The 13,494-nt window shown below is 37.8% G+C and overlaps 1 protein-coding gene across 3 annotated transcripts in view; it reads left to right on the forward strand.

The window, feature by feature from the left end:
• Positions 1-2,541: 2,541 nt before the first annotated feature.
• znf462 (zinc finger protein 462) overlaps positions 2,542-13,494 on the forward strand; it is a 53,283-nt gene continuing 42,330 nt past the window's right edge. For all 3 annotated transcript variants that reach the window (XM_079404439.1, XM_079404441.1, XM_079404440.1), the window contains exon 1: positions 2,542-2,647. The gene's annotated coding sequence lies outside the window, so the exon portion shown is untranslated. The remainder of the gene's footprint in view (positions 2,648-13,494) is intronic.

Genomic DNA, 13,494 nt, shown 5'->3' on the forward strand with positions numbered 1-13,494 from the left:
GGATTATTGTGGTGTTTTTATCAGCTGTTTGGACTCTCATTCTGACGGCACCCATTCACTGTATAGATAAAACTTGTTGTAAATGTGGTTTCATGCTGATCTTTGACTCTAAATTGAGTTTATTTGACTCTCCTCAGGTGTTTAGGCCAGTAACGACTGCGCTGCTCTTCTAAGACATCACTAAACATTTAATGAGGTGCAACTGTGAGTCCTGAGGGGAAATACTTTGGTAAGTCATCACCTCGCAAGGCCGCTGTCTATTACACCTGCCTTTGTGTCCAAATATTTACCTGAAACATGATGCGGTGAAGTCGAGCACGTAGTAAAGATTTAGAGCTCACCTGAGACTAAACAGAAACATCTTCTGTTCTCGTTCATCAATATAAGTTGGTTTTATTTTGATGTTTCAAAGGGTTGTGTTCGGAATAGTACACTAGCTCACTGTAAACTGCACAGTGTTCACTGGATACGGTCTGCTGTATTAATTTAATAGTATTTAGCAATAACGGATGTTTCAGACTGTAGTATGATGCATTTTTGCCACTTGACCTCATCATGATGCATTACAAATACAGTCATTTTACATTTTTAATCGAATTTTGTCTGCAAATGTTTTAACTTTTGTCATTGTGGAATATTCTGTGCATTGTGTCCTGTTGCATTTTGGCAACAGATGCAAAATTCCCATTTTATATACTTTGGAAATATTTGGTAGTGTGCTATTCGGAATTTAACTAAGACTTTCCCATCAATAATGCAGCAATTGGTCTCTAAATAATGAGAACTGTCTGACTGGCAGATAAAAAAAAGAACTTTAAGTGGTCTTTATATTATTTTATGAACTATTTATTTTCACAGAAATACTTATGACTGTTGAACAGACTCTTGTTGCTTTGTTTAGCTCTTAAAAATGGTTGATGAATTCAGGTCAGATTTTCTGAAGACCTGATGAATTGATGAGAGATTTTATTTGAGTGAATGTTGAAACGTCCACATTAAAAGTGTTTTTACAGTGATATTTTAGATACTCTCCAAGATGAATTGATACAGGATATGAAGGTAAATGTTGAATAAAGGTGAAGTATCAAGACATATTTTCTTCAGAAATGAGTGCATCAGTGAATCATCCACAGTAAGAGCAGAAACATGAATTATGAGTTTAAGTGCTCTTTACCAGTAGGACAGGAGGTTTTTAACTTTTAAGTTGGACTTTACTGACACATTCTTCATGATGCATTTATGGCACTGCATTTACATTTACGCATTTGGCAGATGCTTTTATCCAAAAGTCAGTTCGTGCATTCCTTGGGAATCGAACCCATGACCATTTGAGTTGAACATGTTGAATGTCATTCAAAGCAAAAATGGAAAGCATCGCAAGCAACACGTTCCATGTCACTGATTTATGATTCTGTCACGGTTTATAGGTGTTCTGTGTCATCAGGCTCATTGAGTTATGATTTATGAATTAGTGGTTAAGAGCAGTTAAAAATCTAATTAACCATTGTGTCAAGTGGCCGTGGATAGAGAGGAACAGGAGGAAACTGCTCAGTGGTCCATAACTGCACCATATATTTAGATTTAGGATATTAAAAACGTCGTGGGAACATTGTTTTTAAATGTTTTTAAAACGTTGAAACGTCTAGTTTTCTTGTCATGATTATAGCATTATTTAAAGTTCTTTAAATTTTATTTTTAACATTTATTTTTAATATGTCTAGCTTACTAGTCTTGATTAGAAAAACGTTTCTTACAAAGTACTAACTTAATTTTTTTCACCCAAAATATAACGTTATATGAACATTTATTTTTAATATTCTAGGAACATTAAAATGTCTGGGTTTCTTGTTGTTATAGAATAGTTTTCTCAACATTCAACGTAACAATAACATCACGAGGACGTTGTTCTATTAATATCTTCTCGAGAATGTATATCAAGATTCCATAAAATTAGAAAATTTTTCTAACATTAATATAACTCGTAGAACACGTTGTGAGAACGTTCCCTGTACTCGGATATGTCAGAACGTATGAAATTACTGAGATGTTATCAGAATAAATGATGAAATCTACAAACACAAGCACTCCACGAGATTCATAAAATGCTATTTATTTGGAATCGGTGAGGCTAAAATAACATCACGTGACTGTGGTGTTTATACTGCGCTGGTTAATGAGCTTCATACAAGAGAAACCCAATGAAAAGGTTCCTGCATGGTGCTGGAGAACACATGAAGCGCACGGTGGAGATACACGCGTAATGACGCGTCCTCATCTTATGGCTCATCATAACGTGTCATAAGCGCCGTGAGGGGCTCCATGTTTGAGCTCCATTACTGCTGGAGTCATGAGAGGCTCTGTGGACCTTCCTCCTGTCTCACTGTCTCATCGCAAACTCTTGTGCACCCTCTGGTGCTTGCTAGACTCCAAAACTTCTTTGTGTTGCCTGCTTAGCAGATTGTCTTCCTTGTCTCTGAGGCTGCTCATTATTCAGAGACAGCCGGAGCTCAGGTCATCTGCAGCTGCCGTACTGAAGAAGAAGAAGAAGGAGAAGGAGGAGGAGAAGCAGCAGAAACAAGAGGGAAGATGGCGATCATCCTGCTGCTCTAGACCGGGAACAAGTTCGCAGAAGATCCAGGATCCAGCCGTGAGTATTCGGTTTCACGATCGTCCACATCTCGCCTCGCTCCATAATAACGCGCTGGAGCTCGGGATCCGTGGAGAGGCGCTTTGGGAATGACCTGGAAATGCGCTTTTAATGCTTCCCAGACCCAAACCGAGCAAATCCTCCAAAAACGGGCACCTTGGAGCTCGTGCGGTGACGCGTCGCTGGAGCGTCTCTTCGCGTGTTTTCCTCCACTGGAAGGAGCGTCGCGCATCCGTGCGGCGAAACGCGAAATGTGACTGGCGCTTTTCTGGAAGCCATTGCACGGATTTGGAGCCCCGCGTCCATTAGTCAGTCAGTCACAGACGGACGCGACGCGTGCAGACGCGCGCGCTACGCTCCCGTGACGTGACCAGAGTGTTACAATGTGGCGGCGTGAAAATAGCCTTGTTGTTTTTCCGCGACGGGCTCCAGGTGTTTGTCGCCGCAGGTGTAGAATGACACCGAGGCTTCCTCCAGAAAATGGAGTCTGGAGAACAAAGGTTGACTTTCTCCTGCTGCCACTGGCCACTGCATGGAGCTGGACGCGCGTTTGGTGACATTTCACGCTCGTTTGCACTTTTATTTTCTTTCTATTGAGTCTACGTGAAGTTTGCCATGCGGTAATATTTTCTGCCGCGGTAAACCGGCTTTTGGAGTTTAGCTGTTTGTGTAATGTTCTACAGTGGCCTACAGACGCTCCTCACGTAGTCCTGTAGAAGATCTCGCAGGATCAGAAATTAAGTTTAGTTTCATTTTAGTGGATGCATGCATTGCATTGCACGTTGAAGGTTGTAGAACTTGCAAATGCCAAACTTTTCTTTATGTAGGCTGCGCCTCCCTTTATGCACCTGTGTGTCGTTTGGGAGCAGATCTGAAGCTCCTGCTTGGAAGTGAGAGGGAATGTTTGTGCACTTGTCTGGCTGTGGTTTAATAATCTGACATGCATGTGTGATTGTGACATGTTTGGCTTTGCACACCATAAAAGCTTTTTGGTGAAAGGCGGTTGTTTCTTCATTGGCGCACTCTCTCTCTCTCTCTCTCTCTCTCTCTCTGTGTGTGTGTGTGTCTGTCCTGCAATTGCTCTGGCCACTGTGAAATCCCGCTGACAAAGACAGCGCGCTACACACACACACACACACACACACACACACTCAATGCGACAGACGCAGGCCAGAGGAACTCAAAATGGTGGCACGTCTCCCATGTCAGGGCAAACAGGTTCTCTCACATGAAGGTTACTGGCTGTTTTTAAGGGCCTGCTGCTGTCTGATGTTTCTAAGCAGGTTCTTTGTGGTTTATTGAGGCTGTGAGATCATTCTTTGTAATGTTTTCACTGGTGATTGAATGCAACAAAGATTATGTAGTGTTTAATGGATTTGCATGCAATGATGGTTTAGTTTGTCTTTGCAACTCGTTCATCCAAGTTCTTCCACCTCCAAATCAGTCTTAGATGCATTTTGGGGGGGGGGTATGTCTGTGGTTTCACAGTAATGACTATGATCTGGTCGAGCGTCTGACCTGGAAAAGCTAAAAGCCGTCTTATGCAACTGTTGAGCACACGGCGATGGCTCATGGTTCAAGCTCACTGCTGACCCACTTTTCATGAAGATCCAGCCTGTTCAGCTCGCTGGAGAAGTGCTTCGATTGTGAACTTTGTTTGTTTTCAGTAAACCAGTCCACTAGAGAGAATATTTACTGTGAGTTTGCTGAACAGTGATTGGTATTGTTGTAGTATTCTTGGCCGTTTATCAGGTAGATGATTGTAGATCATGCGCGGAAGTTTGCGTCAAATCTGTTTATGACTTTCAGTGAAGCTCATTGCATGTCCTTTATTGTCTCTTTCTCATGTTGAACACCGAAAACGAATGAATAGACACAAAGGCATCATCTATTTTTAATGATAAACCAATGAGGGTGAAGTTAAGTGTAAACATGAGCTGTTCCAAACCCTAGTGAGCTGCCTACCTAGACTGCATCATCACAGATTGTCAAATCGCTGCTCTTTACGGTGTTTGAGATTTAATGCATCGAGTGTATTAGTATAGTTAATATATATTAAATTATATTAATATATATATTTCATAGTGCATTTAGTTTTAAAGCAAGCATGTCTGATCCCTTCCTCAATTAGAGAAGCATAATTGATTATTTTACCAATGTTAATGTCAAACTCTCCTGAAGTGAACTGTGAGCCGAGTCTCCGGTGAGTTTGTTCGTATGACCCCTATGTAGACAGCATGAAGCTCACTAGGGTTCAGAACAGCTGTACCTGTTGACTTTATTCCACATTTAAAGCAGGATATTCGTCCAAAGCTGCTGTTAGTGAGTGTTTTGTGTTAGAACCGTGACTGTCATGAATGCAGTGTTATTTTCCAGGTGTGCATTATGAGATTAGTCTATATTATGATTAAAAAAAAGAAAAGTTTCATAAATACATCATTCCTAGTGTTGCCATTTCAATAATGTACGAATTGAAGGCTGTAAAAACAGTTTTACAGTGTGCAACAACTGCTTGTTATTTCTTTATGTTGGAAAATTACAAATATGGAGCCCATAAAAGACCAAAGGAAGTCATATTTAGGCGTGTGGAACTGAATTCTAGATGTTACACGAGTTATTTTATGACTGTTGACTAGTCTTAAGCAGCCTTGAGGAGTATTAGTTTTTGCTGTGATATTGGTATTAAGATTTGTGAAATTTCACTGGTGTCTAAAATCGTTTATTGTATTGGTTGTCAATTATTTTCATTATTGATTTTACGGCTGAATTTGAGGATAAAAATCTAACTGGGATTTTTTTTTTTTTTTTTTTTTTTTTTTGTGTTTGTTTGTTTGTTTGTTTGTTTGTTTGTTTGTTTTTTCTTCCTCTGATAACAGTTGTTGTGGTTTCTTTGTGTGTGATTTATAATTAGGTATGTGGCTATAAAATAACAACAATAATCATTTATGATGATGATGATTACTAGTAATCATTATTTTAATTTACTGCTGTCAAGCGATTAATTGCATCCAAAATAAGTTTTTGTTTACATAATATATATGTGTGTGTACTGTGTATATTTGTGTACACATGCATGTATATATTTAAGAAAAATGTTACGTTTATATATTAAATATATTTATATATAATATAAATTATATGAAGGTAAATATATACGTACATGTAATTATTTTCAAAACATGCTGTGTGTCTTTATACTGTATATATACATAATAAATATACACAGTACACACACTTATTATGTAAACAAACTTTTATTTTGGATGCGATTAATTGTTTGACAGCATTATTTTAATGATTTTTTTCTATTCAAAATAATAAAATATTAAACTAAATGTAAATTGTGTTTTTAAGAAAAATAATACTAAAACCAATAGTAGTTTTATATTACATCATTTTTTAGGGTTTGATTTTACATTTACATTGATTTTGTTTTAGGGTTTGATTTTTATTTCAATTAATGGCGAGTCAGATAAAGCATTGAACTCTGATCTCACGGAGGTTTTCCAGGTCGCAGATGTTTGTGTGCATGAGTAATGTTATGATTTCATTTGAATAATTTTGAATGTCAAAGGCTGCTTGTGTTATTAATAAGGCGAGAGATGTGGAGAAGCGTCCCGTGGCTCCAGGCCATCTTCTGCTTTCTTCGGGTCACCTTAATTACTCTCATTGTGCATTTTAGCATCTCAAATGTCTCCGCGGAAGATGTTGTTGCTCCATCGTAACGTCAGCTTCATCTCAGATGCTTCTCTTAAAGCTCATATTGAGATGTTTGACTGATGGCAGGCTTTAGTAAAGAGATGCACGTGAGATCACGGCTGATTAAATGCTTTCCTACAGGAGAAGCGTGCTGCGTTTCAGATTGTTTTTAAGGACGCTGCTCGTTCCAGACGGCTGAAGGGCTTCCATTTTGATGGTCGAGTGATCCGAGCTACAAAATGGACCTTTCAGTCGGATGAGGCCGCTGAAGGAGGCAGAAACTCACAGAAGCGCTGGAGTTGTTCCTCAGGCGGCCTGACAGAGAGAGAATAAGCGAGACACACAAAAGCCAATTGAAATGGTCCAGTGGCTGCTTTCTTGACGTGATGCATTGGTTTCTGGAGTCTCTCACACATTCACTCTTATCTAAAGAAGCCATACGTTATATAACGTTCTGCTGGACGCTAGAAATGTGCTGCATTTATTTACATAACCTCGTTTGGGTCATAATTAGTTGTGCTGCATGCTTTGTGTGCTTTAATTGAAATACCACAAGACTAACAGTTTAAAGAACAATATTTCAAACAAACACGTGTCTGATAAATGAATGCATGTAAATATATACTCTAGAATCCAATATTCAAGTCTGGCGATGCATCTTTATGTCCATTAAACATTTATGCATGATACAGTCACACTATAAACATTGTGAACACTTAAGAATTGTCTATATTTTAGGGCCGCATGATTTGTGGAAAAACTTTATACATTATTTAATGACTAAAATAATAATATAACTGGTTCTGATTACCTAAATAAGTTAAATAAAAAATATTTAAGATAAAATGATTTTTAAAAATCATTTTGAAACATTAAACCATTTAACATTTTCCATGTTTTCCTCATTGATTTCACACTGTTTTTGTTTTGAGATGAAGATCTGATCACACTGTATACAGAAATGCTTCTTGCGCGACTGTATTTCTCGTTCCTCTGGCGGATCCTTTAGTCAGATTTCTCGGTTCTGCTGGTTCCTCTGACCTCAGATCAGTCTGAAATCTTGTCCAGAACGCCGCCTTTATTTGCGTCTCATACGTGTCTCTCAGTCGCACCATTCAAGAGTGGGTTATTCTGAGACTCTGAGACCACAAGATGAACTTTTCTCTCCTCAGCGGTGACGGAGCGCATCTGGCATGATTCAAGAGTTTGAAGAAACTTACATGACACCCAGTAAAAACCTGCTCATCCAGATACATTTGTGTTTTGGTGTCTTTGGGTCTTATGTGACACTGAGAGGAGTTTTATAACAATGGTTCTCAACCAGGCGTCCACAGGTAAAGTCAGTAAAATTAAACTGTAATTTATTGGTCTGTGTTCTGTTCTCTGATGATCCAGCAGTATCTGCGGCTCTGTGCTTCTGCAGGATCTGCAGATGTGTCTGGAAACATTCAGCGTTCTGTAGACGGCTCTGTTCCTATAGAGGCCGAGCGCAGAGGCAGGACAAGGCGTCCTTTGAGAGCGAACAGCGGCGTTGTTGTCGCAGATCCGCTCGGCTGGAAGGTGCCAGTGTCCAAGTCTGATTAAATATTGAAGAAGTTGGAGGGAAGCAAGCTCTCGTCTGTGAGTTAATATTAATGCATCGCTCGTCTTTCTGACGTGTGGCTACAGGAGCGTTTGGTTTGGTGCCGTCGAGTCAAACTGAGACGTATGGACTCTCTGGACATTGGCATGTTGTGTTGCTATTTATAGATATGAGTTTCTGGAGTCTGTCTGTTTGAGATCCTTCAGCTCCACGGTCATGGTTCATGTTCAGATTCTGGTTTTTCTTGCATGAACATTCATAGTATTATTCTGCTTCTCAGTCTTCACTTACTCTTGGGTTTTCTTGCATTTTCTCCACGTTTTAAAGGAGAAGCTTCATAATTCTGTGCGACTGCATTGAATAGATCATGATCAGACCAGACAAAATATGACAGATATTGGCGTTATCTAATCGTACAAACACATGAATGATTAACAATCAACAGCCTGGTAAATTTATTCAATAGATTTGGTAAATTGAGTGCTTTTAGTGCATGTTAAGCAGGTGTTGTGTACAATAAGCTCGGTCACTGTATAATTTGTCAGCCGGCATGCACTTTTTTAGATGTTGTTATTGTCATGAGGTGACATGCAGAATCATCAACAGTCTGTTATGCTTTCAGGTTAGTGAATGGTTAGTAACTGGTTCTTCCTGTACTGTACTGCATTTTAACACAAACAGAAGAAAATATGATCTGCTTGTAAAGCTGTGGTGGTCGATTCCAGCGTTACAGATCTAATCTTTACAATCAAAATGTGAGATTACTAAAATACACTATAGCATTCAAAAGTTTGGGGTTGGTGAGTTTTTTTTAATTATTATTACTATTATTATTTTTTTTTAAAGCTCACCAAGACTGCATTTATTTGATCAAACATGCAGTAAAATTATGAAATATTATTATAATTTAAAACAGCTGTATTCTATGTGAATATGTGTTAAAGTGTAATATATTCCTGTGATCAAATCTGTATTTTCAGCATCATTACTCCAGTCTTCAGTGTCACATGATCTTCAGAAATCATAATAATATACTGATTTACTGCTCAACAAACATTTCTGATTATTATCAATGTTTATAAACAATTATGCTGCCCAATATTTTTGTGAAAACCGTGATGCATTTTATTTTTTTAGGATTCACAGATGAATGGAAAGTTCAAAAGAACAGCGTTTATTTAAAATTGAAATCTTTTGTGACATTATAAATGTTCTGACTTAGGGGTGTGCGATATGACGATTTTTGATCGTGGACGATAAAAATGTCTCCACGATCTGCTTTTGAAGAAATATCGTAGTATCGTGCTACAGCACACATTATGTCAAATACAGTTCTGGCGCCGCCGTCTCTATGTACTGTACAACAGGACATACAGCAGTAGAGTTACTCAGACAGGACACTGCACTTATTCGCGATCGCAAAAGTACATTATTTGCATACAAGCCTTGCTGGTTAAATGTTTAATTCGCGCGCTGGTCTGACGTGCGCTTGTTCTGAGCGCATACACCTGAAGCACGCGCACTAAAAGGCCTGTCTAACAGCGCCTGATTACTCAACTAACTTATCTTTTGCGCTAATACTGTCAAAACACACAAGGTTTACATACAGACTGAGTTGGTTATCTCTAAAATGAAAGTAAATAGTTAAGAGAGAAACGGATGCGTGCCTGTATATTAGATGCGTGCAGCTCTTAAAGGGACAGGACACTAAACGTGCTGTCGACTGTCATTAAAGGGATAGTTCACCCTAAAATTGAATTTCTGTCATTATTTACTCAGTGGAAAACCAAACAGTTGCTGGTCCACATTGACTTTGATAGTAGGAAAGAAAAATCCTATGGAAGTCACTGAGGACCAGCAACTGATTGGTTTTCCACCTTCTTCAAAATAGCATTTATAAATGTTCAGCACAAGAAAGAAACTCATTCCGGTTTAAAACAACTTTTGAGTAAATGATGATATAAAAATACAACATTATGACAGAATTGACAGACAGATGACAGAATATTAATTTGTGGGGGAACTATTCATTTAACGTTAACAAAACAACAAAACGCAAAAGAGAAAAATCACTCACTATTCTTGACTGAAAAACTTTAATACAGTTGCTTTAGGAATCAGTCTATCTAGTGTTTTATTTTTATATTTATTCATTCAATTTCATTGAATGCTCTGCTAAATACACCTATTGTACCTGGAAATAAAGCACTGTTTGTTTTATTTGTATATTATGTGTATTTGTAATGTGTATCTTTGTTCTTATTTTTTAATAAGAAAAATAAAATAATGACAAATATGTTTTATCTTCGCCCACTTTGGCCTAAATATCTGCCATGCATCTTTGTCTTTCTAGTTTGTCTGTAATGCTCAGACAACTTGTAAAACCAAAATAGTAAAACTAACAAAGAATCGTGATAAAAATCGTGAATCGTGATATTTCTATAAAAAATCGTGATATGATATTTTTCCCATATCGCCCACCCCTATTCTGACTGTCAAAAAATGTGGGTTTCAGAAATAGTCCTCTGTGTCCATATAAAGGTTTTTCCACCCCCAAAATATTGTCTATAAGTGATTTTGGATCCGAGCAGCTGGCTGAAACAATGTAAACAAACAGACACAAATCTGCACCGAGAGATGTTCTGAAGTGTCTGTAGCCCATAATTATGGCTGGTAAAAGTAGTAAAGTTTCATTATGTTTGTATGAACGGATGATTATTTGCTGTAAACATTGGATTCAATACAAACTCAATGCGAAGACATTTCTCAGACGTGTTCTTGCCTTTATGGAAATGATTTTAATGACACATACAGGTCCTCTGACATCATGCAGTATGGCTGATTAGATTAATTCTGTGCTGCAGATGACTAAACTCAAGCACAGATGCGAGTGGACATTTCAAACGAGGTGGTTTCTTTAGTAAACGCTTGATTTTTAGTCTAGTCCAAAACCTCCCAGGCTCTTGTTGTCCTTCAGCTGGGAATAGTCCTTCATTAGGAGATCCAAATGGAAGAACATCTCTTGTCTTTGGTCGAGCGTGTCTTCACGCTTTCATGTTCTATGCGGTTTGATGGTAACACTCATTGGCTTGAGAAAACCGCCCGAATCAGGCCAAAGACAGAAAGAGAGCAGTGGAATTGGAACTGAAGGTTTCCTGAGGGAAAATGCTTCCTGGTTATTTTCCAGTGTTTTGGTCCTGAGCGTTTCATTCTTTTCCTCTTACAGTCGCTCCCAAAGCTCTGATGGCCTCATTGGATGCTGAAGCATGAACGTTTGTACAGTAACTTGTGTTTAATGACACTATTTGTAGCATCTTGCCCTCTTGACCCTCAAAGTTTGTATAGTGCAGTATGTAGCAGGGATGGAAATTAACTTTTTTGTCCACCGGCCACTGTGGCTGGTGGATTTCAAAATCTACCAGCCACTCAATGTTTTTACCAGCCACTTTCTTGTTTTTAACCGACAATGTGTAACTGCATGTGAAAATTAATACTACAAGATCTACAATACTTAAGCAGTTTATTTAATCTCAAGTCTCAATGAAATACTGACATTTTCTATTTCTCTCTTATACACACACAAACCATGAACTGATATACATTTCATTAAATGAGTAGGGCAGATTAAACAAAAAACTAACATTGCTCCACCCATCCTCCCCACTCCCAGTCCAATTTACGCCTGCTCGGATGATTCGTGGTCTTTTATGGCTTCCAGTTTTAGGTTTTTAGTCCCAACAATGAAACTATTAGTTTTGGCATCTTCTGAAGCGTGTTGACGACATACCGAGCAGAACATTGTCAGACTTGTCTCTTCGTAAACTAACCAATCACGGGACTCCCCATTGTCTGCTTTTCTCCATCGTTCTTTAAAAAAACGTTTTTTGACCTTCGCCTCTTTGTCCACTGGCTCCTCCTGAGATGTTTTCTCTTAGGGCTGCAACAAACGATTATTTTGATAATCAAATAATCTAACGATTATTAGAACGATTAATCGACTAATCATCGATTATTCCACTGATTGACCAGTAGACTTTGATAATTCAGCTTTTGTGATTAGTTAAAATATTAAGTTATACATATTCTAACATAAAGGTCACTTCAGCTTTAGAAAAGTATATTATGTAATTACAATTATTAAACAATTAATTGGCAACACTTTACAATAAGGTTCATCATTTAACATTAGTTAACATGGACTAAGAATGAACAATACAGCATTTGTTAATCTAAAAGTTAGTTAATTTCAGCATTTACTAATGCTGTTTTTTAAGTTTTTATTAACAAAGATTAATAGTTAAATGTAATAAATGCATTGTTCATTGATGTTAATTAATACATTAACTAATGTTAATAAATTATACCTTATTGTAAAGTGTCACCAATTCATTATACAAATAGATGTATTTGGCACACAAATGAAATGACAGACAGAGACCCTCTCTCACCATTTAATTAGCTACATGAAAAAGAAACTGAATGACACATTCTGCCTAACTTCTCCTTTTGTAAGTCATATAGATAAGAAACATAATAAAGGTAAGTGATACGATGCTTTGGATAAACTATTTTATTCAGAACATAATATTTTAAAATACCTTATAGGGTTATGAATAATCAAAACAGTCCTTAGCTAGATCAAGCTTTGGTCTCTGTAAACCAAACTGTCACTTTTTTTTCCCACTAATAAAAATATTTAATAATTAGCTAGCTCCACACTGGAGAGCTGCTTTAGTCCGGACATTACATTACTGAAAAGCAGAGCTCATTCAAACATCCACATCGTTGTAATCAGATGCATTTTTAAATGCTGTTTTCACACTGCTGTCAGTTTTTATTGTGTTTATTTAGTAACTGAGACGAAAGCGCGCTATATATTAACATGTTCATCCAATGGCCGCTCAAGTTCAGGTGCATTTTCTCTGAAGCGCTGTATGTCTTCTTCTCTTGAATGCATCCAGGAGGGCTGAACTACAGTCTTGCGCTACAGTGCCACACTGGTGAAACCGCAGTATTGCAGGCTCTAACATTAGGTGCCTCCTCTAAAAGTGTCCGCCGTCCGGGTGAAACAGTATGCTATTTTTATTTACCCGCCACGGTGGCCGGTAGGTGAAGCGAGTTTACCCGCCACAACACAAAATCACCCGCATTTGGCTGGTGGCGGGTGCTAATTTCCATCCCTGGTATGTAGTGAAGTATAGTATGGTACAAAGTAGTGCAGTGAAGTATAATACAGTGCAGAGTGGTGTAATATAGTGCAGTGTAGAATTGTATAGTGTAGTGTGGTGCATTGAAGTATAGTGCAGTATAAAGTATTGTGTAGTATAGTGTTGTAATGTGTAGTATGCAGTATAGTTCTGTGTAGTGTCTTGCAGTGAAGTGTAGTAAAGTATACTGTAGTGTAGTATATAGTGTAGGTCAGGTTCTGTTTTCTGTGGAAACATTTTTGTGTTTTGTCCTGTTTTAATCTCTTTTTCTGTGAAACTGAAAGATAAGAATAGACATATTTAAAAAAATCTAAATTTAAAAAAAAATAAAAAATTATAATCAATCTATAATAGTGCCT

Source organism: Barbus barbus (genome assembly GCF_936440315.1).
Source record: "Barbus barbus genome assembly, chromosome: 43".
NCBI lineage: Eukaryota > Metazoa > Chordata > Actinopteri > Cypriniformes > Cyprinidae > Barbus > Barbus barbus.